Raw genomic sequence first — 27,338 nt, forward strand, 5'->3', positions numbered from 1 at the left:
AACACCAATGGTAATACACATAAGAAAAAAACCAGTGCTATCAATAAAATAAAACAATATGATCAGATCTGTGGAACAGCTTGCGTTGCAGCAGGGGTGTGGGTAATACAGTTCCATGGTGGTGATGTGCTTTGAGCCCCACACCCCCAAAATTGCGTTTTGGGCCCCCTTTGGGACTGTTGAGGAATGATGGTGAATTGAGGTCATAGGCATGCCATGCCAGTAGGGTGCCTGAGTCTGATGCTCTAGTGGGTTTTTTGTACTTTTTGTACTTTGAAAAGCTGAGACAGACTGACTTCATCCTCCTGGGAAAGGGATCAGTGCATGTGAGCTTCCATGTTTTTCCCCAGTGTTATCCTATCCTGTTGAGACCAAATATACAGTGGCTATTTGGGTATTTTTGGAAAAGTGTCCTTCTCTCCCAGACCACAGATATCAGAAGGATCCAGGACCCAGGTTCTGGGGCTATTCTAGGAGTTTTGCCATGTTTGAACTAGTAAGGATGGTTTCCTGGAAGTTGTGTGTTTTCACTGTGTATTTTTTCAGTCCATGTTGTATAAATAAAGGAAATTGGCTTTGTTTGTGGTTAACAGAGCCAGCAGGAGTGTGGCAATCTGATCAAAGTTTGCATCCCTCCTGTAACACATCTGTGAGGGCATACAAAAGATGGATTCCATACAATATACACTCAGGCTTCAATGTTTTTACTATTTTCCATATATTGTTACCACAACACAATAATTGATTTAGAACAATGAATTTAGTCATTCACTCACGAACCCAAGCTGTGAATTGTTTCCTTTGTGACTGTGATGCTCCAAATATGTGAACTAACTGTAGAATTAATTGAGCTAGCTAGTCAGAAGTACACAAAGACCTGCTGAATGTATTCATCTATAGTACTCATTTTGGGTGTGATTTGGCAGCTATTCTGTAACATTAGCTGCCTGCATGCTGTTAGAAACAATAAAAAAACCTAGTGGGTTAAGGCACTCGGCACTTTCGCATAGGTTCCATCCCAGCTGTGTCAGCCACCAATAACCAGGATAGAGGTGGGTATGTCGGCAGGGGCTGCTTATCTCACTTGCACTTTATCAGGTGCTTGTGGGTTGCTCAGATGACGTCATCACAAGAGCACCTATCCTCCAATGAGCCCCCACTCCCCTACAGTGGGCTGTAAGACTTGCATTTTGAATAATAGCCAATGGCTGCATGTGAGCGTATGGGAGAACTGCATTCGCCTCACCTGCACAAGTTCAGAGTTTGTGATGGTGAGATGAGCCTAGTATACAACTGGCAATTCCAAAATAGGGTTGCATAAATGGGCAGATAATATACATAATAAAAATAGGAAAGAATCACTACAGATACAGAGAATATATGTTTCTGTTTTCATTTTCAAAATGTAACTGTATGGGTCAGGTAGATTTCAGCTGTGCTAAGCTCTGATTTACTGAAGAAACAGGTCTGATAGAAATGTGAACAGTGATCTGTATCATGCATAGATTGAGAATCCACGACATTAATGAGAAGGATGATGATCTACTAAGATGAGTTGGGTAGATCCATAGAGAGTTATGAGAACTGAGGATGTTGGAGGTGTGGCCATGCTGGAGATGCCCTTTGACCCGGGCAGTTATGAAAGAGAAGAAAAGTGTGAGAAAAATCAGCTGCCCCCAGGTCTCAATGACAATTTGGCACGGATAAGTGTAGCAGAGAGTGTCGGGTTTGTGACAGCCCAGTGACAAGGACACACCTCCCAGCCCTGGAGCCCTCCATTAAGCGTGGGACAGTCAGAGTCACTGGGACGTTGCAGTGACATCACTGCTCTGTCTGGCCTGAGAGATGAGAGCAGGCGTTCATTCCTTGGGAAAACCTTTCACGGCTCTGAACGTGTCATGTTCCAGCTCATCTCATATCTTTTAGGCAGCCTTCAAGCAGGAGCAGCAAACAGTGACCTCACTTGGGCCCCCGGATTAATCACAAACGTGTTACCAGGTTAAAGGGAACTCATTGTACTCGTTCGTTTCCTCCAATGTGTTCTGCCCCAGAACAGGATGGAAGGGGAAGCTATGACATCACCAGAGGCTCAACATCCCACACAGGTACCCGGGGAGCAAAAGCTCACACAGTGACCCTTTCAGACTCCATCCTGCGGGGGGAACTGGAATGGAACAGGCCTGACCCTGCCTCACCAGCTCACCGGGGCGCATGAATTCTAAACAGATACGCAACGCAGCGCACCATAAAATTCAGCAGCACTCTGAGGACTTTTTTGTAAAACAAAACAGAATCTGCAGACACAGCATGTGTTAATCGATAAAATCTACTCTTGTTGATAAAAAAAGACCAAAAACTGATGCTGAATTTTCCTTTCTGGAAAAAGAGGACAGACAGAAACAAGTGAGTGTCACAAGGAAATGAGTCCCACCCACAGAAACCCAGTGCTGTTTGCCTCAAGCTACAAGCGACCAACCAGATAGATTGACTCTGTTGGTTTTCTCATGGAAAGGTAAATGAACACCACACAGGAGGAGCACAATGGCATTGTGTGGAGCTTGAGAGATGGCTAAAGAAAAAGTGAGAGATGGCTGAGGGCAAATTCCCATTGTCAGAGCAAGCAGTCGCTACCAATAGCGTCCGCCAAGAGATTGGTATTGAGCCATGGGCCGCTTCCTAATGACCCCACCCCCACCTCCAACATAATGGAGTTTCCTTTTATCATTTTTATGGAGGAGGAGGTAGAGGAGGCTTTTTTGCACCTGTTACACCCGCTGTCCTTTTTACATGAGGGACTTTGGACATTATGTCAGAGAGAACCACATTTTGACTGAACTGAATATCTTTAATAGTGATTTAATCCAAAGTGTGTTTCTGAAAGGTACTATTCTGCCCTTATAATTAATATTATATTGGGGAGAAATCAACAAGGTGTCAAAGTGATTGTCTGGGTGTTAAAGCACAGAATGGTGAGCCTGCTGTAAAACTTCAAACCAGCACTGTACATCACAAATGTGTATGCATGTTTGTGTGTATGTGTATGTGTGTACAAGCTTTACTTTGTCTTGTTAGTGATATGAGTGTACACAAGCAATAAATGTCCATTTGCCTTGTTGTGGGAACGGCTGAGTGCTTAATGGACAACGGGAACAAGTCCAGACAAAAGCGACAGACCTTACTGTGATTATCGATTGGGTGAACTCTGCTGAAAGCAACTAGAACAATAAAAATAGTTCATGGCAATGGCACATTACTGTCTCCAAGTGGGCCAACAGAGTGTATCGCTCAACAGCATGTCAGCTTTACCGCTACACTCTCTTGTCTGAAGCTGTTCTGTGCCATTTACGTGGAACAATTAAGGAGTGGTTGTCAGGACTCAGGCACGGACTCAGACGCGGACCACGAGTGCTCCAATTACAGGCGTTTATAAGCAAAATCCTCAAACAAGCAGGCAGTCCAAAAACAGGCAGGGTCAAAATACCAGGTAAGCAGTCCAAGGGCAAAACAGGGATCAAAAACCGAAACAGGCAGGGTCAAACCTTGAAGGCAGGCAGATCAGGCAATCAGGACAGAAGGGCAGGCAAAAAACGAAGTCGAGGAACAGGCGAGGCAAAAACCAGCAAAATCCAAACAGGGTAAACAGGCGGGAAACGAGACAGGCAGAAACACTGAAACGATCTGGCAAACAACACAGAGACAAGCAGGGTAGATATAGGGCTGGGCTGATTAGGTGATGGGAAGCAGGTGTGCAGGCAGGCGGGTGGAGACAATCAGGTGGGCGGAGACAGGGCGGAGAGCGGGGCAGGGCTAGAACACAAGGAAAACAAAGGCACATGGACAGGGAAAAACAAAAACACAACAGCTAGGGGGCGGGAGCCCTGACAGTACCCCCCCCCCTACGGACGCCACCGGGCGTCACAGCAGGCGAGCCTGGGTTCCGGCGGTGGAAGTCCCGGATCAAGGCGGGGTCCAGGATGTCCCTGGCTGGGACCCAGCATCTCTCCTCGGGTCCGTAGCCCTCCCAGTCCACCAGGTACTGGAGACCGCGCCCTCGACGCCGAACCCCCAGCAGACGGCGTACAGTGTAGGCTGGGGCTCCATCGATCAGGCGGGGAGGCGGAGGAGTCCGGGGAGCTGGGCAGAGAGGGCTGCGGACGACGGGCTTGATCCTGGAGACGTGGAAGGTCGGGTGGATGCGGCGAAGAGAGAGCGGGAGTTTCAGCCGGACCGCTGCGGGGCTGATCACCTTAGCGATGGGAAAGGGACCAATGAAGCGGGGAGCCAGCTTGCGGGAGTCCACCTTAAGGGGCAGGTCGCGGGTGGAGAGCCACACTCGCTGACCCTGGCGATAGCGAGGGGCCTTGGAGCGGTGGCGGTCGGCAAACCGTTTAGCCTGAGCCACAGAGCGCAGCAGCGTGTGCCGAGCGCGTCTCCAGGTGCGGCGGCAGCGTCGGATAAATGCCGCCGCTGAGGGTACGCCGACTTCCTCCTCCTGGGCCGGGAACAGGGGAGGTTGGTAACCCACACAACACTGGAACGGGGAAAGCCCTGTAGATGCAGAGGGCAAGGAGTTAACGGCATACTCCACCCAGGGAAGGTGCTGGCTCCACGCTGACGGTTCCTGGGACGTCAGGCATCGCAGCACCGTCTCCAACTGCTGGTTCGCCCGCTCGGTCTGGCCGTTGGACTGAGGATGGAAACCGGACGACAGGTTGACGGTGGCACCCAGTAGCCTGCAAAACGCCCTCCAGAAATGAGAGGTAAACTGCGGCCCCCGGTCGGACACCACGTCGATGGGCAGACCATGCAGCCGGAACACATGATGTATGAGCAGCTGGGCAGTCTCCTTGGCGGAGGGTAACTTGGGCAGCGGTATGACATGTACTGACTTCGAAAACCGATCCACAATGGTAAGGATGGTGGTGTTACCATCAGACAGGGGCAGGCCGGTGACAAAGTCCAGGGCTATGTGGGACCAGGGTCGTCTGGGAACAGGCAGGGGTTGCAGCAGGCCGGCGGGCGGTTGGTTGGACGTCTTGTTCTGGGCACAGACCGAGCAGGCGGTGACGAACTTCCGGACATCGTCCTCCATGGTGGGCCACCAGAACCGCTGGCGGATGAACGCCACTGTGCGACGGGCACCGGGATGGCAGGAGAGTCTGGATGAGTGCCCCCACTGCAGGACCTGGGAACGAACAGACTGGGGAACAAAAAGACGGTTAGGGGGGCAGGAGCTCGGGCCCGGCTCGGCCTGGAGGGCGGTGCGGACGGTCGTCTCGATGTCCCAGCGCGCCGCTGCGACAACGCATCGAGTGGGCAGGATGGTGCTGGGCTCCTGGGTGTCCCCGGCGGGTACGAACTGGCGAGAGAGGGCATCCGGCTTACCGTTCTTGGTTCCCGGGCGGTAGGACAAGGTGAAATTAAACCGGGAGAAGAACAATGACCAGCGGGCTTGTCTAGGGTTCAGACGTTTGGCCGACCTGAGGTATTCCAAGTTCTTATGGTCGGTCCACACCAGGAACGGCATGCTCGCCCCCTCCAGCCAGTGCCTCCACTCCTCCAGCGCCAGCTTGACAGCTAGCAGCTCCCGGTCGCCGATGTCATAATTGCGCTCAGTAGGCGAAAGGCGATGGGAAAAGTAAGCGCAGGGGTGGAGTTTGCTGTCGGTGGCCGAGCGCTGTGACAGGACGGCCCCCACTCCCACGTCCGAGGCGTCCACCTCCACAACGAACTGCCGGGCAGGGTCTGGCTGAGTCAGGATAGGCGCAGAGGTGAAGCGGGTTTTCAGGTCACGGAAGGCCTCTTCAGCTGCCGGGGACCAGGAGAAGGCCTTGTTGACCGATGTCAGAGCGGTGAGGGGAGCTGCTACCGTGCTGTAATCCCGGATGAAGCGGCGGTAGAAGTTGGCGAATCCAAGAAAGCGCTGCAACTCCCGGCGGGAGGTGGGACGAGACCACTCCTCCACCGCTCGGACTTTCTGCCGGTCCATCTGGATGCTCCCTGCCGTGACGACAAAGCCCAGGAAGGAGATAGTGCTTTGATGGAATTCGCACTTCTCCGCCTTGACGTACAGGTGGTTTTCCAGCAGGCGCTGGAGAACGCGACGGACGTGCTGGATGTGTTCAGGCAGGGAGCGTGAGAAGATGAGGATGTCATCCAGATAGACAAACACAAACCGGTTGAGCAGGTCTCGGAGGATGTCGTTGACCAGGGCCTGGAAGACAGCCGGGGCATTAGTCAAACCGAACGGCATGACCAGATATTCATAGTGCCCAGACGGAGTGTTGAAGGCCGTCTTCCACTCATCTCCCTCACGAATCCGGACCAGGTGGTAAGCGTTGCGGAGGTCCAGTTTGGTGAAGACGGTGGCCCCCTGTAACGACTCAAACGCAGAGGACAGAAGCGGCAGGGGGTAGCGGTTCTTAACTGTTATGGCGTTGAGGCCCCGATAATCAATACAGGGACGGAGGGAGCCGTCCTTCTTACCCACGAAGAAGAACCCAGCCCCTGCGGGTGAGGAGGATGGACGGATGATGCCTGCAGCAAGGGACTCCCGGATGTACCGGTTCATGGCCTCGGTCTCCGGGGGTGACAGGGAGTACAGACGCCCCCTCGGAGGTGACGAGCCGGGCAGGAGGTCGATGGCACAGTCGTATGGACGGTGCGGAGGTAGCGACGTGGCACGGGACTTGCTGAACGCAGGTTTCAGGTCCAGGTATTCAGGAGGCACCGCCGACAGGTCTGGGAAGTCCTCGGGGGCAGGAGAGACCGGCGATACAGGAACCAAGGCATCCCGAAGGCAGTGGGAGTGGCAGTACGGGCTCCAGCCCAGGATCGTATTGCCCACCCAATCAATGTGGGGGTTGTGCTGGGCTAGCCAGGGGTGACCCAGGACCACGGAGGCTTGTGGGGTGTTAATAATATGCAACACGATCTCCTCGCGATGGTTACCAGAGACGAGGAAACTCACCGGAGGAGTGGCGTGGGTGATCCGGACCAGCGGGGCCCCAGTGATGGCGTGGGCTTCCAGTGGCGAGTGCAGCGGGACACGGGGCAGTTTCAGCTGGGCCGCCAGGTTGGCATCGATGAAGCTTCCGTCGGCTCCTGAGTCAATCAGGACGGAGACTGCGTGAGGCTGACCCCCGATGAGCAGCGTGGCCGAGAACAGAGGACGGACTTCAAGGGACTGGTGTAAGGGGGTGACGCTCACCTGTAACCCTCTGGCTGTGGGTGAGTTCTGGTCTTTTGCCGGGCAGGTTGCGATGAAGTGACCAGGCTGTCCGCAGTACAGGCAGGATCGGGTGCTGATCCTCCTCTGACGCTCGGCGGAAGACAGACAAGTGCGGACAACCCGCATCGGCTCTGGGGAGGCAGGTGGCGGACGTGCAGGGTTCCGTGCGGCCGGCGCGGGCGGATGTTCTCGGGTGAGGCTGAGCGGTCCACTGGCCCCTCTCTCCCGGCGTCGCTGCGACAGGCGCTGATCAACTCGGATGGCCAGGTCCACCAAGGCGTCAAAGCTAGCTGGCAGTTCCCGGGTGGCCAGCTCATCCTTGATGGGCTCCGAAAGACTGTGGAGGAAAGCGTCGTATTGCGCCTCCATACTCCACCCACTAGTGGCGGCCAGGGTGCGGAAATCAATGGCGAGATCGGAGACCGACCGGCGCCCCTGGCGGATCAGCAGCATCTCCCTGGCGGCCTCATGACCGTGCCTGGAGCGGTCAAACACCCTCTTCATCTCCTCGGCGAAGGCTCCGAATGAGTGACAGAAAGGGGCGCGGGCATCCCAGACCGCGGTGCCCCACTCCCTGGCACGGCCTGTCAGCAGGGTGATGACATATGCGATCTTCGCCCGGTCTGTGGGAAACGTGGAGGACTGGAGCTCAAACACAAGGGAGCACTGGGAGAGGAACGATCTGCAGGTTCCTGGATCCCCTGCATACGATTCAGGGGGTGGCAATTGGGGTTCCCAGCTCAATGGTACAGGTGTGACAGATGAGGAGGCTGCTGCGGGAGGTGCGGGGCAGTTCTCCTGGCTCAGCTGCAGCTGCTGTAGCTGAGCAGTGACAGCAGCCATGTTGGTAGCGAAGCTCTCCAGGGAACTGCTGATGGCTTCCAGCTGGCTCTGATGGCTCCCCAGCAACGCACCTTGCAGCTCCAATGCCACCTTCATCTGGGGAAGGTCCGCTGAGTCCATACTGGCCAGATCGTACTGTCAGGACTCAGGCACGGACTCAGACGCGGACCACGAGTGCTCCAATTACAGGCGTTTATAAGCAAAATCCTCAAACAAGCAGGCAGTCCAAAAACAGGCAGGGTCAAAATACCAGGTAAGCAGTCCAAGGGCAAAACAGGGATCAAAAACCGAAACAGGCAGGGTCAAACCTTGAAGGCAGGCAGATCAGGCAATCAGGACAGAAGGGCAGGCAAAAAACGAAGTCGAGGAACAGGCGAGGCAAAAACCAGCAAAATCCAAACAGGGTAAACAGGCGGGAAACGAGACAGGCAGAAACACTGAAACGATCTGGCAAACAACACAGAGACAAGCAGGGTAGATATAGGGCTGGGCTGATTAGGTGATGGGAAGCAGGTGTGCAGGCAGGCGGGTGGAGACAATCAGGTGGGCGGAGACAGGGCGGAGAGCGGGGCAGGGCTAGAACACAAGGAAAACAAAGGCACATGGACAGGGAAAAACAAAAACACAACAGCTAGGGGGCGGGAGCCCTGACAGTGGTATCTTTGTAGATCAATAAATCCTTCAAACATAGAACATTTAATGATGCTGAAGAAGGAATTATTCCATGTTTGACATTCTGAATGTATTTACATAGGAACCACTCCATTTTTGACATATTGAATGTATTTATCACCTTTGCAATTCCATTGCTTCATGAAGCCAAAGAAAATGTTCTCCCACTGACTGAAATGGTAAGCCAGTGAAGACTCGTGATGCATCTCACAACACCGGAGACTGTTTTAAACTTGTGTTATCTTTCTAATTATTGTTGACAAATCTGACATCATTTTGGAGTTGACAAGAAGTAAAAATGAAATTTGAACTATCATGGTTCAAAATAGATTACTGGATTATGCCTATAAAGTCTAGTCTAATCTCTTCTAATATTTGATATTAGAATTGTATTGAGAACGTGTTTATCATTATTTCCCAATTTAACTGTAAATGGGAACCAAAAGTATTTACCCTCATGTTAAGAGGTTAGGTTTCAGACATTCTGAAAGGCATGCATAATTTACGGTATAATTTACAGAGGGGCTTTCATGAAATAATCTGTCATGGTTGAATATCACTAAAGCAATGGTGGGCGTAAGTCAAAATAAATGTAACACAATATTCTGTCCTGTTTAATATGCTCCAGTTAACAACTAACAAAGAGAGGGTTTGTTGCCTGACCAGCACAGATTTTGCAGGAGAAATGTGCATGTGGTTTCATGGTTTATGGATTTAGATAAGGGGTCAAGTTTAATTTTGGACACTTGATAGTGCATGATTCGGTAATTCTAAGGAATATTAAAATGTGTAACAAATTCCATCTTAATAATTAGTATAATTGTGGTAAATACCATATTCACAGGGCCATATCCTTATGTCCTTGAGCTAGGGCAGATGAGTTTACATTCCTTATTGCATGAAAAAGCAATCTGATTGCATTGCATTCTCCATCACCTTCACTTGCATTTTCACAGGAGCAACACATCCTCCACTTTCTACCAGTCAAATGCTGAAAGATAATTTCAGGAAGAGTCACATAATAACAGAGTATGAAAAGGGCTCTGTGTTATGACCCCCTCTCTACATGGCAATCCCTCCTCCCTGTGAAACGTCCCACGTGCAATTAACAACCTGCATGTGCACAGCATTCACACAGGAAGTAGTGTGATTGGGCCCAGAGTTTCCCCTCCAAGCTCATGTTGTCCAAACATGCACACGCTGGGCTGCCTGGGCCCTTCTTTCCGCTTCTGCTGCCAGAATAATGGCCAAGCTGATCCCCAGATGTCTGAGCCCAGGATCCAGTGGGCCTGTACTCCTGCTGCAGTTCTGTCACGTCACACATACGCTGTAGCTCAAAAGGAGCTCCAGGTTTTTCGCCATCAAAGGCCTGACCACATCAAAACTTCGAGAAATAGAGGTGGTTTGAGCATAATGGATCATGGCATCACCAGATGGACAGCAACGCTGATGGTGTTGGAAATGGTGGAGTGGAGAGATGCACACCTCTATCCAGCAAAATAATGATCTTTGTTTACCGCTTAAAAACTTACAAATGTAAAAAAGATATATATATTTAAAAACCATTTGAAATTTCATGTTGTGAATTGAATGCAGAGAGGTGGTGAGTCTGGTGCTATTCAGAGTCAATGTCATAAAAAGAATGGTGGAGGATTGGAGAGAAATCGTTACAGCTCTCGTCAGTAAATTCACTCCACATTTACTTAAACCTACCTGGCCCAGTCAGGCTGTTTCCTGTGTACATTAGGAGTTCATAAATCAAGGAATTTCCTGCTGCCACAAAGATCTGCTCGTGCATTGCATCTACTTCCATATGCTTGGCACAGCTCAGAGGCGTAAAGAGACTGGGCAAGGGGGAAATTTGCAGGAAACCATTTTTAAATGTTTTAAAACAAAAAAATTTCAGCTTACTTAAACTGCTTTTTTTCACAATGATCATATATATTTTAAATGGATTTGAAGATGTATGATTATGTAAATGAATAACCCTACTGAGTAAATGTACGCTAATACTATTAAAAAACCTGTCATGCTGTTCAAAACAGTGGAAACCCCACCCCCCAACCCCAATACTTTGGCCCCCAAAGCTTTTCCTTTCTTTTTTTACTTTATGTGTTATGCCATTTATAGATTATCATGCCTGACTCTCAAAATTACATGAGTAGACTAAAGCCCTGAAGTTGTTTTTTGTTTGAGTTTAGTGGAAAGACACAGGTAAAATTGATTCTGATGTCCCACCACAGACTACGTAAACAATTTGCCAAGATGGAGATTCTGTGGAACTGGACCATCATGAGGGATATCCCTTCCTTGTCGTGCTTTTCCATATCTTACTACACTTTTCCCCAACCTCTATACAATCTCTTTCTCTCCTTCTTTCTTCCTTTTCTGCCTTCCCTCCTTCCCATCTCTCTGATGCTTTCTCTTCTCTCCCCCTCTGCCGCTCTCTGTCTCTCTTCCTCTGATTCAACATGCTGCTCATTAGTCTCTGTAAGCCTGGTTCACACCTCATTGCCACCTTCATTCACTGCTCTATTTGCTGATAAGCCCTCTTTAGTAGGTCAATGGGACCCATTCAGATCCGCCTCTGCTCTCTAAAACGAATAGGAATGGGGGTAATGGACAATTAGGTAGATTTATTCCCTCTTTTTTTGGCTTTTTTGGTAACAAGCTGTGATAACTGTTTCCTGCTCTGATTGAATATACCTCTGGCCTGGCAATGTTATTTATTTCCTTTCCTACAAATTTTCCATCTGGTTCAAGTTTAGACATCAGCCTTTTCAAAACGGAATTTATAATACCACGGTACCACACGGCCAAACTGAGACAGGAAGGAATTTTAAATTATAGCTTCACTACCACAGGTAAAAGTGTTTCTTAAATCATACCCTTTCCGTGTCAGATCTAGACTCTTGTTAGTGATGGTCATGGTGTGCTCAAAAACATTTCCTAGGTCAGTTTTTTTAATGCTACCCCCTCTTTTTAAACACGACGTTGAGGGATTGCCAAATGTTCTCTGAGCAGGTTTGTTCCTATGTTTTACATATGTTTCTTTTCTATGTTCCTCAGCACTGATGACTCAGGCAAACACTCATGTATTGACATAGTCATAAACACGGACTGTTTTCACTGTGTGGATCCCTGTGCCATACATGCTTGTCATTGTGTTGACAGTAGAGCAGGACTTCCGCCACAAATGAGAAGCACAAGAAACAAAAGCACTCAGCTGTGACACCGAAGGCTCTGATAGAGGAAGCCGCAAAACGCACATACTCAGACGCCCGGCCTGACGAAAGGAGTGACGGAGACAGGGAACACACCGTGGAACAAATAAAATAACCGGAAATAACAGGCTGATAAAATCTTCCTGTGCTTACTGAGGACTAATGGATGACACCAGGAGAGAAATAATAAAAAAAAAGTCTCTGCCAGCTACTGCTTACCACTGCAACGCAAACAGTGTCAGGGAAGAAGAGCCACCCAGGGCTTTGTGTACGCCTGGCAACACACAAGTAATAGCCAAATAAGCTAATTGATCAGATAACGACAGGACAAGCAGAGAGACAGCCTGTTGATCCAGGAATGTGTCCATCTTTCAACAATCTGCAGTCTGGATGACTGCGGCTTCATGCTGTGTTTCAGGACATTGCAAGCATTGTCTATGTTTCTGTTTTCTCAGGGTGTTCTTCATATATCAATGTCATTCAGTTTTCAAGAGTTGTCCATTTTAAAACCAGAGTTGTCCATTGCGTTTCTGTAAGGTCCAAATTTTGCATAAATCTGTGAGGCACTATAGTAGATTAAAAAGGTTCAGATTGATGGGCTCACACGTATTTGCATACTGGTTCATACTGCAAGAAGAGAGTTAAAATGAAACAGTGTGTATGGAGGCTGAGAGGATACTTCCCTACTAATACCATCTATGAAAGTCTTGCTAATACAATGTCTGTGCATCTGTTTGTTAATTCTACTCTTATTCTTTATTCTTTATTGGGATTGCCATTCGCTTCCACATAGTGGTCACTAGTCTTCAATAACAATCAATTAAAACAAACGATATTAAAAATGATATTGTATCGAAAACAACGATAACAAAAAACAAAATAATCAGATATAAAATAAGTAAAATTACTCTTCAGATGAAACACTAAACAGTAATAACCTGCACTGAAAACCAAGACAAAATTGTCACAAATATACAGCAACAAAACAAAATAAAAACATTCCAAGGTTCAGAAACAGTAATAACCGCAATAACATCTATTGAAGATTCATCAGATTTTGTCTTAGTGACCTTTTGAAAGAAAATCTATTTTTTGTCTGTCTGATGTTGATTGGGAGCATATTCCAAGCAAAAGAAGCCCTATAAAGAACAGTTCTCATCATACAATTTGTTTGTGGACTTGGCACCACCAAATGACTAATACTCACTTGGCGTGTATTATATCCATGACAAAAACCTGAACCTACTCTTAGGTCACTCCCATATTAAATGCCACACAGTCTCATGTGATTTTCATCCATAAAAAGCATCATATTACAATGGAATATCTCCATCGTTCTGCATATTGGCAAGAATTTTGAACTTTGTTGATTAATATGCTTTGACGGAAAACAATTAGCCAAGCTACACAATGAAATTAGACAAGGGCTGACGTATGGGCCTGAAAGATGACATAATGTTTGCGGGTGTGTTTCCTATTTATATAATGTGAGGTCATTGGTTTCAGTTTCTAAATGCAGGAATGAACTCCATTTGCCCCTCAAAGAATTGTAGTGTTATCAATACCACTGGAGAATATCAGTGAATCTCAGTGATAGTCCCTTTGACAGAACAGAAATATGTGAAGTATATCTGATCACACTGCAGTAGATATAGTCTACAGTCCACAAATGATCCCTGTTCACAAATGATTGTACAAGTTCTCATGTAATGTGTAATGTGTAATCACTAAGACAAGAGTTTATATACTGTTATATGTCAGGTTTTAGCAGCAAGGAGTTTAAAATCATACAGATTATGTAGGACTGGTTACAACAACTTATACACAGCATATCTTACAGTTTTCAACATACATATGTGGAACTAAAAGTTAATTTCAAATGAATTTTGGGGATAGAAAATTTTAGATGAATCCCTGGGAAAATTATCAGTTGAATATACCAAACACACACCAAATGTATTCTCTATATGTGTATTTATTTACAATATATACAAGGCTGGTTTAAAGAAATGCTAGGTTTGTCCATGTTTTTATTTTCTGAAGAAACAACCCTTTCATTTGCATGCATTTCCAGCCCTTTTCCCATCCCTGCAGCAGTTGGAATAAGAAGATGGCTAATGCTTAGAAAACACATGCATGTAAGGAATGTTCAGAAAGGACATAAACATTCATACATATGAAAGCAAATTTAAAATAAAACCAATAAGCTATTTCCATTTAAGTTTGAAAAGATCTCTAGCACTTCTTTGCCCTCCCTTCTTTCACCATTACATCTGTTTTTTGTACTCTGAAATGTGGAAAAAATAGGACCTAGACTTTTTACCCTGGATGGTAAAGAATGGAGCAAAAAAGCTACTTCTCAGTCTTCTTAAGTGTTTATTTTGTGATCCCTGCACTGTCAGAGAGTGGATTCAAGAAAACGCCTTCGGCCTGGTGTGCCATGACTTGTCTTGTAGTGTAAAGAATGGTAATTTCTCTCCAGGAACAACTAGCCCTGGCTAGTCTGGGGCCCTTGAGTTTATGTGTACATGGTTAAAGATGTCTTTATCCCAAATTTATTGACATTCACTACTTGACATGGTTGTTTCTACGAACCCTAGAACCAGAACAGATTTGTTGTATAACGTCAGATATTGTTGGCATTGAGAATTTAAACAGGATTCTTTGGTGAATTGGTAGTCAGCCTGAATTTCTTCAGAATTAGAACCTTTGTTTCAATTCTTGGATTTTTAGCTGTATTGTTCATTTATTTTTGTAAAAAAAAAATTGTTTAATTTGTTGTCCTTCATCCGTAAAAGATTACAGATTGGGAAGACAATATGACTGTGTTCAGATGTAACCTATTATAACAATCGTAATTACTGTTTCACCCTGTTGCACTGATAAATGTGAGATGATGAATGTTAACGTAAATGAGCCCTATGAGCATCTCTACACTAACAAAACTGGGTGATGTTTTTTATTTTTAATAAACAGGACAAATTAATTTTCCATGAGGTAGTGACTCAACGACAATAGTCACATTATCAGTGCTGAGTGACTGTACTAATAATGTTCTCACTGGGCACACTCAAATGCACCTAGGCTGAGTCATTCCAAATATTTGCATTTTTGGCAAATTTCTGCAGGTACACACAACCTCAAATCCACTTAAGTGTCAAGGATAAACTGTGACTCACTGAGTCCCTACATGCCAGCTGTTAATACAGTGCAACAGAGACATGCTTGTGAAATGTAACATTTTAGCTAGTGCGTTCCCTTTCCAACTGTCTGTGTGGAAACTAGCTTGAAAACTAAGGAAACATGGTAACTTGGTAAGACAAAGACAAACATGGTAAGACAAAGGTGATTATGATACTGCTTGTCTACATCATTGTGCACACACTTCATACTGGTGTTTTGCCTTTATTTATTGCTAGCGCCACATTTTAAGTCACGTTAATGACATGAAATCCATGTTAATTATCCAAGTTGGGTTAAATGAAATTGCACGTAATTGACATTCAGATATAGATACTAGTATACAATAAGTTGATTTTTAAATGTGCTTAAATTTTTTTGTTTGATAAAATCGAGGGTTTTCTGTTGGTTAATTAGTAACATCAACACTTTAATGAATGAGATTCCCCCAGTCATGTGAGAGTGCACACAGCCGTTAGCGTGCAGCTGTACAGCATCTCTCCAGCTCAGTTCTTCTTCAGCAGAAGTATAGCTGCTGCAGTAACAGGAGAAGTCATCAGATTACTGCTCTACCTCTACCTTTCCAGTCCTCCCCCCACCCCCCCAACACACACACACACACAGTTTATTTCTGGAGTGAACATGTTACTGTGTGCTGCACTGTGTATAAGTCTGGAAAGTGATCTGAGAAGTATACACTGGAGTTAGTGTAAATGCAAGCCCCCTGACACTGACTTAGCCTTTTTGTTTGTGTAAATAGTGTGACTGAATTAAGAAGTGATGAATACACATTTACTCAGCATTAGAAAAAACTGCCAAAATCAATTTTACAGATCTTTAGGCAACCGGCACTGTTGAGTTTTACAGCGTAGGAGTGGAAAATATTTAAAAAGTAAGCACTTACTCGATTAAATATTTCAAGTATATCTTGTATGTCTACTCTGTCATATGGCATGAAATAAAAGGTATTCAGATGGTATTATGTTAGAGTAATTAATGAATGTATGCACACTTAACTAATTTAATCTATTGGTGGAATGTTAGGTAGCAAATTCAGCACTGTGTCAGTGGTAACTGACCACCAGTCAAGTCATATTTTAACTTTCCCTGGAAATAACACTAAAAACCACCTGTAACACTGCACAAACTGGCACGAACTCTGCACTCGCATATAAGATAGCTAATTACATTTTTCTTTGCATTTCAACCAATTCCACCGAAAGCCTGGGAACGAGAATATTTAGCAAAATGTCGTCATACCATTTTTCAAAGTAAGGGATGTTTATTTCACATTCTAACATGTCTTACTGATTCAGAGACCTTTTTAGAAAATCTGAACATCACTGAACCAAATAAAGCACACACCAAACCTTTGTACATCAACATAAAGTTTAGGAACTACTCATTTTAATTTTGTGTACTTTTATACATTTCAAAAGTGTTGAAAGGAAAAACGCAGGTTAGCAACAGTAGTATCAGCTGTGAATGTTGCCACAGATTGAATTGTTCAACAATAGTTCGGCTTTACCCAAGTCCACTAGCACATCTTACCCCACTGCCACCATTTTAGAAAAACACTGTACATGATGGTATATGCCATGATCTATTCATGGTCTCTCTCTGTAGTTCATGGGCACCATTTGACATGTAATGCAGCATCACATCTCTCTACACTCCTTCAGATACAGGAATAATCAAACCACAAAATCAGAAAACAGTACTTTGCATGACTACAGTCACATTTTAGCTCCTAGTTCAATTACCATGGGCTCCATGGGGTCCACTCCATCATATGGGTGATAGTGTGATTAGTTCTAACTAGCATCACATGGCCCTTTTTGTAACAGGTTGCCTTGAAACAAGGGGTGGCTCATCTTACTCACTGGCTCAGCTTACCAGACTCAGACCTACGTGTAATGTAGCCTGTACAATAACAAATACCATGTTATGCACGCAGGTCACACCAACCTCACCACTGTGAAAATGGAATTGCCACTGGTATTAAAAGTATATTTCTAAAATATAATAAAATGATACTCCTGCTGTAACAACACCATTTCCTTCTTCAGACAGCCCCTGCATGTGTGTACACTGTAAATACCCTATTAAAGATTATATGACATTTACAGTCGTCCGTCTAAATGTCTGATTTTAATCTAAAGATTTTTGACATTCAAAGTGTATTTACAGCGGGCAGACTATCAAATGTGTCATAGAACAAAACCTTTCTACAGCAGTACAAAACACGACGCACCTTACTGCGGATTTACGAAACAGAAACTACAAGACCCACAATGCCACAGGGATGGGTTGAGTCTGGGCATTGAGGTGTTTGGAGGATGGCTGGGAGGCAGGTTAACTCTGTCTAAGTGGTTATGCGTTCTCTGTGTGATGGTAGGGGGCAGGCCTCCACGAGTCCGGAATCTCGTTGTTTCTGTATCGTTTGAACAGTTGGGGGAGGTCGAAGACAGTCGGAGATGCGAATGGGAAGTTAGGTACAGGAGCGTGCAAAGTAAACTAAAGAAAATCAGCGCACACGGGCGTCATTTAATCATAGATGTTTTGAACAGGAAAACTTTTGTGCGAATAATTTTATTGGAACACGTTCTTCAGCATCGAATGAATCACCGCATCGCAAAACTGGCTACAAACTTATTTTGAAGACGGAGTTTGTCTCGGAAAACCTCTTCCTAAACAATAAAAAGGAGTGGAGTTTCCCCCACGTTTTTTCTCACCGAAAGGTAAAGCGTTTAGTCTGCGTCTGTATCAAATGCAACTATTTCATATTATACATACTTCGCCCTAAAGTCAGCCAGTTAATATTTTTTTCTCAAAATGAAGAAGCTTGCTTCTCCCTAAACGGACCACATTCTTTGAAGTTGGTGTTGTGCGCTTTGATTTTTGTGCCCCGTTTCTTTTTCCTTTTCGGGGAGAGAAAGAGTCAATTAACTCGAGAACTCTGCAGTCGCATATAAGATAGCTAATTACATTTTTCTTTGCATTTCAACCAATTCCACCGAAAGCCTGGGAACGGGATCTACAACTATTGAAAAGTTTTTTTTTTAAGAATATATCTGTATTACCAAATCTCGGATTCCATTTTTTTCTACGTTTGCGGCAGCGTTACGTATTCCAGTTGCTCGCCAAAAAGGTAAGATTCATTCCATAGATATGTTTTCTAAGGGCAAAGCAATGTATATACACAGAGGCACAACATTGTTATTGTCATGCGTTGTTGTACCGAGAATATTGTCTTCGGGCTGGAAGTTGCACGGTATTTTTTACAGCCTCGGGGCTCACCGAATTCAGAGATCTGTGTCATAGCTGTGGCCCGTAGCTAGACTGCGTATAGTGGGAGGTCGTCCCCAGTGTCCAGGCGCCTTTGGATTTGTTTGACGCCTAATTCTACTGAACGAATCTATTGCTATGATTCACGGCGATGTGAATTTAAATCTTTCAACGAACAGGATGTGCTGTTTTTTGGTCACCCCATCTGTAATTCCACCGTGTAGGATATGGCATTATTTGTTGACTTCTATCATTATGGGTGACTGGATAGTTATTTTGAGGATTGTGGTCATATATGAACAGCATAGAATACAGTCTAGCCGCCCACTGAGCCATAAACTCTCACTGTTTCCTCTACTACTAAAACTGGGCATTGGTAGATAATGAAATTTAGATTAGTAAGTTACCTTTTGCTGTCTCCCACCAAGATATGTGTTTACTTGAGCACAGATGTCCTGAAAACTTTTAGGGTCCAGTATCTGGCTCACGAATAGCAGGAAAACAAAGCTGAGCAATACAAGAAATGTTGGTTAATTTAAGTGAAACAATGCCTTTGAAATATTCATTTTCTTGATCTTGTCATTTATTCTGGAAGCCCCGGTTAATATACACTTTAAAAGGCAGCGGATAAATTGGACAGTGCCATACAGTGAAAACGTATGAGCAACATTTTTTCAGGTGGGAATCTGCACGCAAGAGACTTCAGTCTCTTGTTTCTTGTCTTGAGAAAACTGAGCGTCCGAAGCGACGGTCAAAAGTTGTGCAGGGGTGTTTGGATTTTGTTACGAGCGTATCATAGACAATTGAAAGGTGGTATTGTGGGCTAGTGTATGTGCCTCAACACTTGTTGCGTTTTAATACAAAAATGAGCAAAAAATCGTACGTAGGGACTACAGTGTACTCCAAGCTTGCTTTCCATAAGGATCACATAGTCAACTACATGACTACATATCAATGTGCTGTTATCACTGAAATTCCTTTACGATAAATTGCTAAATACGTCACCTGTTGAGATCTTCACCCTTGCAAAATTCTGGTGTAATAGTGTTTCGGATTCTCAGTATACAACTAAAAATCAAGGCACAGCAAGCAACGGGTATGCGATACCTCGTTGCACTCTGGAAAACACATACGACACGTGTTTAGATTTGCTTGATTTGCCGTAGTCTTTGTGGGCAATGTGGATTATTATCGGCTCAGACGTGTGATTTTAAAGCCATTACTACTGCGTTTGAATTGTATGGGTTGACAAAACTGTTTATCCATTTTTCCATTGAGTTATGGAACTAAAGTAGGCTACAGGGTATGTATTGTCCCTTTCATTTTATTTCTGAAAAGCTGAGTGAAACGAATGAGCAGTATACCATAATTATTTGCCTGTATTATTGAATGCATATTGTTTGAATGTAAACCTCTAGACCGATTGTAACCATTTTATTATCGGCATACGTTTAGGCATATTTTCGGTTCGCAACTGTCCCCAGTTTTTTTTTTTTTTTTTTGATTGATCGATTGGTCTTCCCCCTTCCACTTTAATTCAGTAGATAATGACTTCAATTCTTGTGCCTGTGCCTAGTGGTCTTTAGCATATCAATACCATCGACGTTACCATTCAGTTCTGGTCACCATGAATTTGCATGTTAAAACCATGAAAACACAAAACTACCCCTTAGTGTGAGACCTAATTACGACATTTGGTTTTAAAGGTTTAATCTCGCGTCGCTGTTTAGAAGGGAATGTATTTCTGAGCGACAATTTCCACAGCCCACTAAAACAATTTTTAAGACGCGTCTTCTGCCAAGTTTCGAGAAATTGGGTCGTCAGCCTCAGGTGTTTTTAACGTGAAGGAACACGCTTATACCCGCACGAGCCCGTCTGAAGAGAGCAGGTCCTGTTTTGTATATTCATACCGAAACATTATTTTTACGAGATTTAATACCTTCTTACAATGTCACTCGCCTATAGCAAGGGAGATCATTGTCGCCTCCCTGCCTCCTCCGATAAGTAAACAAAAGTGTCCTTTTGTAGCGCGCGGGTTTTTTGTTACAGCTTTGAAAAGAGCAGATGAAATGAATTAACTAGTTAATGTCTGTGGGTTGGTTTATTCTTTGGCATAAACGGACAGAGGATTTGAAAAGCCACGGAGACCGACCTGAAGAAAACTGGTGTAGGTGTAGGCCACATAATCAGAACAGCGCATTCCTGAAATGCTTCATATTGTAATTGCCGAGCAGAGATTAGATTTCTCTTACCAGGGATTCGATGTCACTACTTTTGAGTTTTTTTATGAGAATATGCGCAGTGTAATTTGTAGTCACGGCACTTAAGCGGTATTTACAGATATGCTGCGTTCTCCCTTCGGTTGTAAGGAAAATCCATAGCGTTCTCCTTCCAGCAGGTAGTCAAGACTGGTGTGAATTTGATGGGTTTTGAATTGGCTTGAACAAGCTGTGTGACTAAGCACCACAGTGGGGGCATATACAGTTTAACACACAATGTAATAATGGAACACTATTTCTGTAGTTCTGCAGTAACCACACTGGTAATGTATATCAAAGTTTGTTTGCTTGTCTTAAGTGCATTTATTTCACATGGGCTGCATAAGAAGGGTCATTGGATGTCTACGTGTAAAAAGTGTCTGCCTCCTTTTCTCTGTTAATTAATCAAGGTGAATCAATCCTGCATACGATAAACCAAATACAGTGACTTGAGTAACTATGGTGTTGTGCACCAGGTTGCTGTTGTTATTTTTTCTCTTCTGTTACTGAACAGTCCCAAACAAGTTACCACAACGGCCTCAATTGCTCATTCCCTTGGGCCAAATTAACTCTCATTAAATGTGAGTTGAATGCACAGCTAGCCGTCTGGATATGGGAATGATTCTGCAAGTGCTACTTGCTACTTCATCTTCTTTTTCCATAAAGAGAGAAGCTTTTCCTTTTAATCCCAAAGAAGCTTTATCTGCTTGACATGCTTAGGGCACCTTGTTGGAGAGAATGTGCCAGAATCATCAGCTTTGTAAAATGAGGGAAGGGTCTGAATTCCCACAATTCATTGCAGTGTCTTTAAATGCCTCCAGCTGGTATGTTGCAACAGAACTGCGGTTTCATCAACCAGGTGTTCATCTGATAAGGCTGACAAAGGCAGATCATGACGAAGGCCCTCTTGGATTTTAGAGGATGGCTTATTATATTATTATTATAAAGCAAGCAGTAAGCCTAGGAAGCCCTCATTGTAATCGGCCTCAAAGAAAGACTTGGTAATAATACTGGATATGTTAAGACATACTAGTCTTTTTCCACTGTGTTGCAGGGGAATGTTTTCCACAGCAACCCTCAAGAAAGTTCTTTCTAGGATGACCCCCACTGAAATTTCATTAGTATCCTAAATTTACTTGTCCGTGGTCTTTTAATTTCTTAATTGGTGTAATTATTTGTGGATTGGACAGCTATAACGCTTCCCTTCACAAGTCTAAGAGGTTTTTATCGATGCCATACCTTGAATTACAAGCAACCTTTGAAACTGAAAACTGCAACAGACCTTGGAAAATACGCCTATTTAAGCCAATAATTGCATCAATTAGGGAAATTGGAGGGGAAGCCGGCAACTGTAGCCTTGGAGGACTTGACCTGCGTTTTCACAGTGTCTTGTATGGGGCAGGTCAGACGTTCATACTCTCTGTAATAACCTCCGCTGGGAAAATTAAGGTTGCTGGTTTGCTTAACTGTTTTGCTAAGAGCTGCCTAATGCCATGTCGTTTTTGCTGGTGCTAGTGTTCATTGTTGGTATAATTAATTCGCTAGCAGGTACCCATATCCATGATGAGTCACTACAAGTGTGAGACTAAATGTCTGTGGCAAAACAGTGCACAATGTATTAAAAATATAGCACATATGCTGTTAAAAACCCTTGCACATTACTTGGATAGTACATCCCATCACAAATTCCGTTCAGCTATGTATGGGCTAGTTAGAGTAGAGCGTGTTTCCAGTTTCTGGGTAAAAGAGATGATTTGGGAGAACAAAACCATTCAACACAGAGAATGTGTGATGCTGCCCCGCTCCTCCGTTAATATAACTCTTAAAGATTGACTACAGCTTCTATAATTAGGACTGGATTGTTTTGCTAAACCAAAGAAGTTTTTTTGTATTCTGATTCTGATTGGGTGGAATGACATGGAAGTCCCATCTGACAGAGCCACCAGCTGGAAAAAAGTCCCCAGCCTTGGTTTGACTACACTGTTCGGTTCACCGTTCTGCTTTATTTGAGTATTGTGACAAATCAATCTGTTGGCAACCCTCCCAAATGATTATACAGGAGCAGGAGAGGGTAGATGGCTAATGAGGGAGGGAGAGAAATGCATGCAAATCAATGGAAATTACTCATTTAGACAGAGTCCAGCTCGGCCACAGACCCACAAGTTTGCACTGACTAGTAATATGTCTCAGCCTCAAGATGAATGTTAAACTGGTTTGCAATGCAGTGGTTAGGTGTTATACCTGCACATGGAGTGCCTCACGATCCGGATAGAAAGTCTCGCCTCTGAGAGCCCCAAATGACCGGATGGTGAATCACCGTTTGGTCACCTGGAGAGGGTCCAGAAAGGCCCGGTGACTGCTAGAACCGCCACTCCCCAGAGAGGCGCTTGGCACCCGTGCCCCTCAGTGGGCTGTTCCTGAGTCAGCCACCGTGTCCGTGACTCCACTCCCATACAAGCGCTCACTGTTAGCGCTCTGCTCTGTGTGCCCGTCTGCGATATTTTTTTTTTCGGGGTAGTGCTCTAAGTATCACTTTAAATGTGGCCTGAAATGAGAAGGCGTGGATGGATGGCTGAGCAGAAGTGCATTCCCACAGGGAGCTCGCCCCTGCGAGCTTACAGTGGAGCTTTAGGAGAGGAAGAGCGGAATTCTCCTGGCCTGTAATTTGCAGGGTTGCTGGAGCAGAAGAACGGTTGCATACAGTTGGTACCGGAGTTGTTTTGTGAAAGACTGAACCAGACTCCCGCTACTCTGTGGTAATGAATTGCGACTGCTGTTTTCTGGACCATGGGAAGCTTTGTTTGTCTGCTTTAAATGCAACTGCTTCTTAAAGGGTATCAAACATATAATTAAACTTCTCAAAGGCAGTGTACACCTGTAAAATTTAAAGTATTCAGCAGTGTTTCAGGGTGTTACTGTATCAACACGAAGTGCATCTGTCACAATGGAGACCCAAAACGTGGTCATACAGGTGTCCTATAGTAGAAGCTTTAAATTGGAGCTCCTGATTACAAGCAGTGGAATGCAGGCTGTGCTCTGCCCTGTGAGCAAAGCCCTTGAGGAGCAGGGCTGTTTGGGTTGAGTAGAGGCGGGGGATGGGCATCTTTAGTGTGTGCAGGTAGAAGTGGGGGCAAGAACTTCAAGAATCACAGAGCCTTAACTGGCCACTCTGGCAGCTGTTGGCTGAAAACAGTCGAGTTGAACTGGGGGTGGGGGCAAACTGTGGCACTCAGCTCTGAATTAAGCCCCATGGAGTATGCCCCCCCCCCTCCCCAAGCCCGTTCTCTGCACAGTAGACTGGTTCTGGGAGTTGAGAAATGAGTGGAGGCAGGCTCCCTGTCTCAGAAACAAACGTAGAGCTGAGGAATTTTCTGCATGGATGCTGGTGAACAGTAATTAGGGGGCCAGGGCTGGGCTCAGAGTCTCTCCCTCTGAGAACACTTGGGGAAAGGAAAAACAAATCCCAACATTTAATTATTATTAAGAGCTTTTCACATTAACAGCTAAAAATAGGCCATCGTAACAACCCAACACCCCCCTCCACCCCATCACATGTGCACTGTTTTTCTTAATTCAGCTGCTCAGGGAAAATGAACTGGTTTATTTTCTAGTTTCCGTAAGCTGAAGTTAAGTGGCAAAGCCCTTTAATGGCAGGAATTTTTGTGCGGAAACCTTTCATTACACAAAATTGTTTTTAATCTTTTCACTCCTGAGCCAGGAGTAATTTTTGCTGTTAACTTTTTGAATCTAGCAATTCTTATCCTTTTTCAAATGCCCCCACCACCTCCCTCCTGAAAAATTAGATTGTTTCCATGAGTTGTGCTGCAAATCAAGTTTGCCTTTGTAATGTACATGTTGTCTGTATGTAATGGAGAAAAAAATCATCACTGTCATTCTTCCCCAGGGCCAGGAAATGTGAGCTGTAATTCTTTGTTGTGTGTTTTTTTTAATTCCTATAAGACTGTAGTGTTGGACTGGAAAAAAATATCTATTTTCTATCTAATTGCTTCATCTTGTATGCTTCAACTAAAGAACCACATTTTTCAAACCTGTGCACTTTGGAGTGAATCAGAAGGAGGGAATCCTCCATCTTGGAATGAATGCTCACCCAGTGCCTGTATGTCTTGTAGGGGAAGTGGCCTGCTGCCTTTTGTCTGAGTCTTGGTGCTTTTCTCTGTCACGTGCCAGTGTCTGAGCTCCAGCCCAGTGGTCTTGTTACAGACACACCTCACCAGAGCAAACGCTACCTGACTCACAGTCTCCTCTGCTGGAAATGTGCCATTTTTCTGTTTTACACCAGGTAGTCAGACACCCCCCCACCTAACAAACCTTGGACATCTCTTTATTCTCTTGGCATTCCTATAAAAGTTTTTTGTCCAGCTTGAAGAATTCACCTCTTTTTATTTGACAGAGTGCGAGTCCTTGGTGTAATGTGATTACCGTAAACATGCAATTTGCTAGAGTAGGTTCTGTAATTAAGGAGGGGAATAATTTCTCACAGTAACATTTCAGCTCAGTCTGATGTGGTCATGCACATTAAAGTAGTAGTGGGGAAAGTGTTTTTTTAAATAAATTAACGTGTGTAATGGTCACATACATTTTGCTTGGAGCATGTACCGCTTTGTAAGGTAAGCGCATGGAAAGATAACTAAAAGTTAAATATGTTTTTACGTAAGTGAAAGGAAGGAAACTGAATTTCAAAAACGAATTTTATTTCAAAAGAAATAGGTAAAGGTACACTACATATATACCATTTTTCTTTACCTCTAAGCCATCTCTATCAGTTAGTTATCCAGGTGAGCAAAAATGGACATGAAAGTGCTATAATTCATAACAACAGGTCGGAACCTGTTGCAGCTTGACTGATCCCCTTGTTGTGATATCAGTATAGTAAATACAGAGTCCCTGACAACTGCACATATATCTTTAGACTTATGATTCCCTCCAAGGAGTCCTCACATTTTGATGGAGGCAAGATTAACCTGCGAAAACTTGCCTTGAAGAAAGAAGAAATTACGTATGATGTCTGTTCTATTTTTGCTAGACCAGTGCTACATTGGCAGCAAGGCACAAAATATTCTTATTTCAGGAAAGGAGCTAAGATGTAAGTATTTCAGCTTCAAAGCTCTTCAGTTCAGTTGGCCAGCCTTCAGAGAAATGGCTAAAACAACAAAAAGCACTCTAATTCTTTAAAGTTGGAGCGTCTTGTGCGCGTAACTGGCTAACATCTGAACCAGTTGCAGTGATCTAACAGCTTGATAAATACTGGTGGCAGCCAGATTCTGAGGCTGTGGGACTCCCTACTGTAGAATCTTGTGTGCCGTCAAAGAGAGCCGAAGGGAAAGTTGGAGGTTTGTTCGTGTGCCAAGAATGGGGAAAATAAAGAGGGGCAGTAACTTTGTCTTCCTGTAAAGAGAGGCCCAATCTGGGTACCAGGGAGGACCATTGACAAGAATCTACCTCTGGCTCCGAGTTGATGCTGTTTAGCCTGTAATCCCCGGCAGTATCAAAAAAAAAAGCAGGCAAGAAAGCTTGTACTCTTAACTTTCTTCTTCCTGCTTGTTTTTATTCAGAGTGGCTGCTAATTGCCCAGGTCCCGGACACACTAATGAAAAGCAGCAAACTCCCATCGAGTGCTCTTTTAATTGCTGCTTCCTGTCTGCCTACCCTGCTTTGCAGAAGTCCAGGAACGGGCCTTCCTTGAGCCAGGCTCCTCCATGCAGCCCTCTTTTAGGGCTTTCAGCTTCAAGGGGTCCTTTAAGACATTGAGAAAGGACATTTATGCTGCCAGAGTTTTCACTTGTTTGTTTGGGGTGTGGGGGGTGGTTCAAAGTGGAGCCTAAGAACACAGAATAAAAATCAAATCTTAAAACTGGAGTCTTAAAACTGCTTGTTTTTCTCCATTGTTGATTTCCCTACAGTCTGTTTTATCTGAACCACTACTTTTTGTAAGGTTTGATGTTTATGCAAGGCACCAGCATCAGATTGCATCATTGCCATGTAGTAACTGTTGACTGTTTGGGTTTGCTGTGTTTTTTTTTTTCTGATTGTCCGAAGTCACGTTTCCACTACAGTTCAGCTGTACTGGGGTGAGCCAGAGAGGGTTCCACAGCAAAGTCGCTGAGGGAATACAGATGGCTGTCTCTGTAAGCCAGCCAGCAAACCAATAAATCTATCCACTTTCCTTTTTCATTTATTAACAAATTGACAGGATATTCGCCGGATGTGGGTAGTACCAAATAAGGTTCAGCACTAAAGATGTCCTGGGATCTGCAGGCATTTTCTGGCACCCGCAGGGTTTGAAATTTAAAGCTAGACCATTGCCATAAATATAGTTGGGGGAGGACCTTGTGGGAAAGACTCATTTATTTAAAAGATTCTTAATATTTAGAGCCAACCAGAATTATGGGTGCCATCACTGTTCTAAAGAACTGCATTTTGGATCTTATGGTAAACCTGCCTTGCCCCAACATGTATTATTATGATTTCTAGTCAGTGAGCAGGACCTGAAGGTCCAGGCATGGGGAAGCCAAAGCAAAGTATTGCCAAAGCATGCTGAATGGTGTTAATTCCTACTGAAGGTGCTAAATTGGTCTGTAACATGTGGCACTGCTGATTACTTTTTTCATGATGCTGTTTTTA

General features: G+C 44.7%; 1 protein-coding gene across 2 annotated transcripts in view; it reads left to right on the plus strand.

The window, feature by feature from the left end:
- The first annotated feature begins 17,517 nt into the window (after positions 1-17,517).
- fgfr1a (fibroblast growth factor receptor 1a) overlaps positions 17,518-27,338 on the plus strand; it is a 48,904-nt gene continuing 39,083 nt past the window's right edge. Inside the window, exon 1 of one of the 2 annotated variants that reach the window (XM_036527647.1) lies at positions 17,518-18,301. The gene's annotated coding sequence lies outside the window, so the exon portion shown is untranslated. The remainder of the gene's footprint in view (positions 18,302-27,338) is intronic. The other variant, XM_036527646.1, reaches the window with a different exon arrangement.

Source organism: Megalops cyprinoides, chromosome 4, assembly GCF_013368585.1.
Source record: "Megalops cyprinoides isolate fMegCyp1 chromosome 4, fMegCyp1.pri, whole genome shotgun sequence".
NCBI lineage: Eukaryota > Metazoa > Chordata > Actinopteri > Elopiformes > Megalopidae > Megalops > Megalops cyprinoides.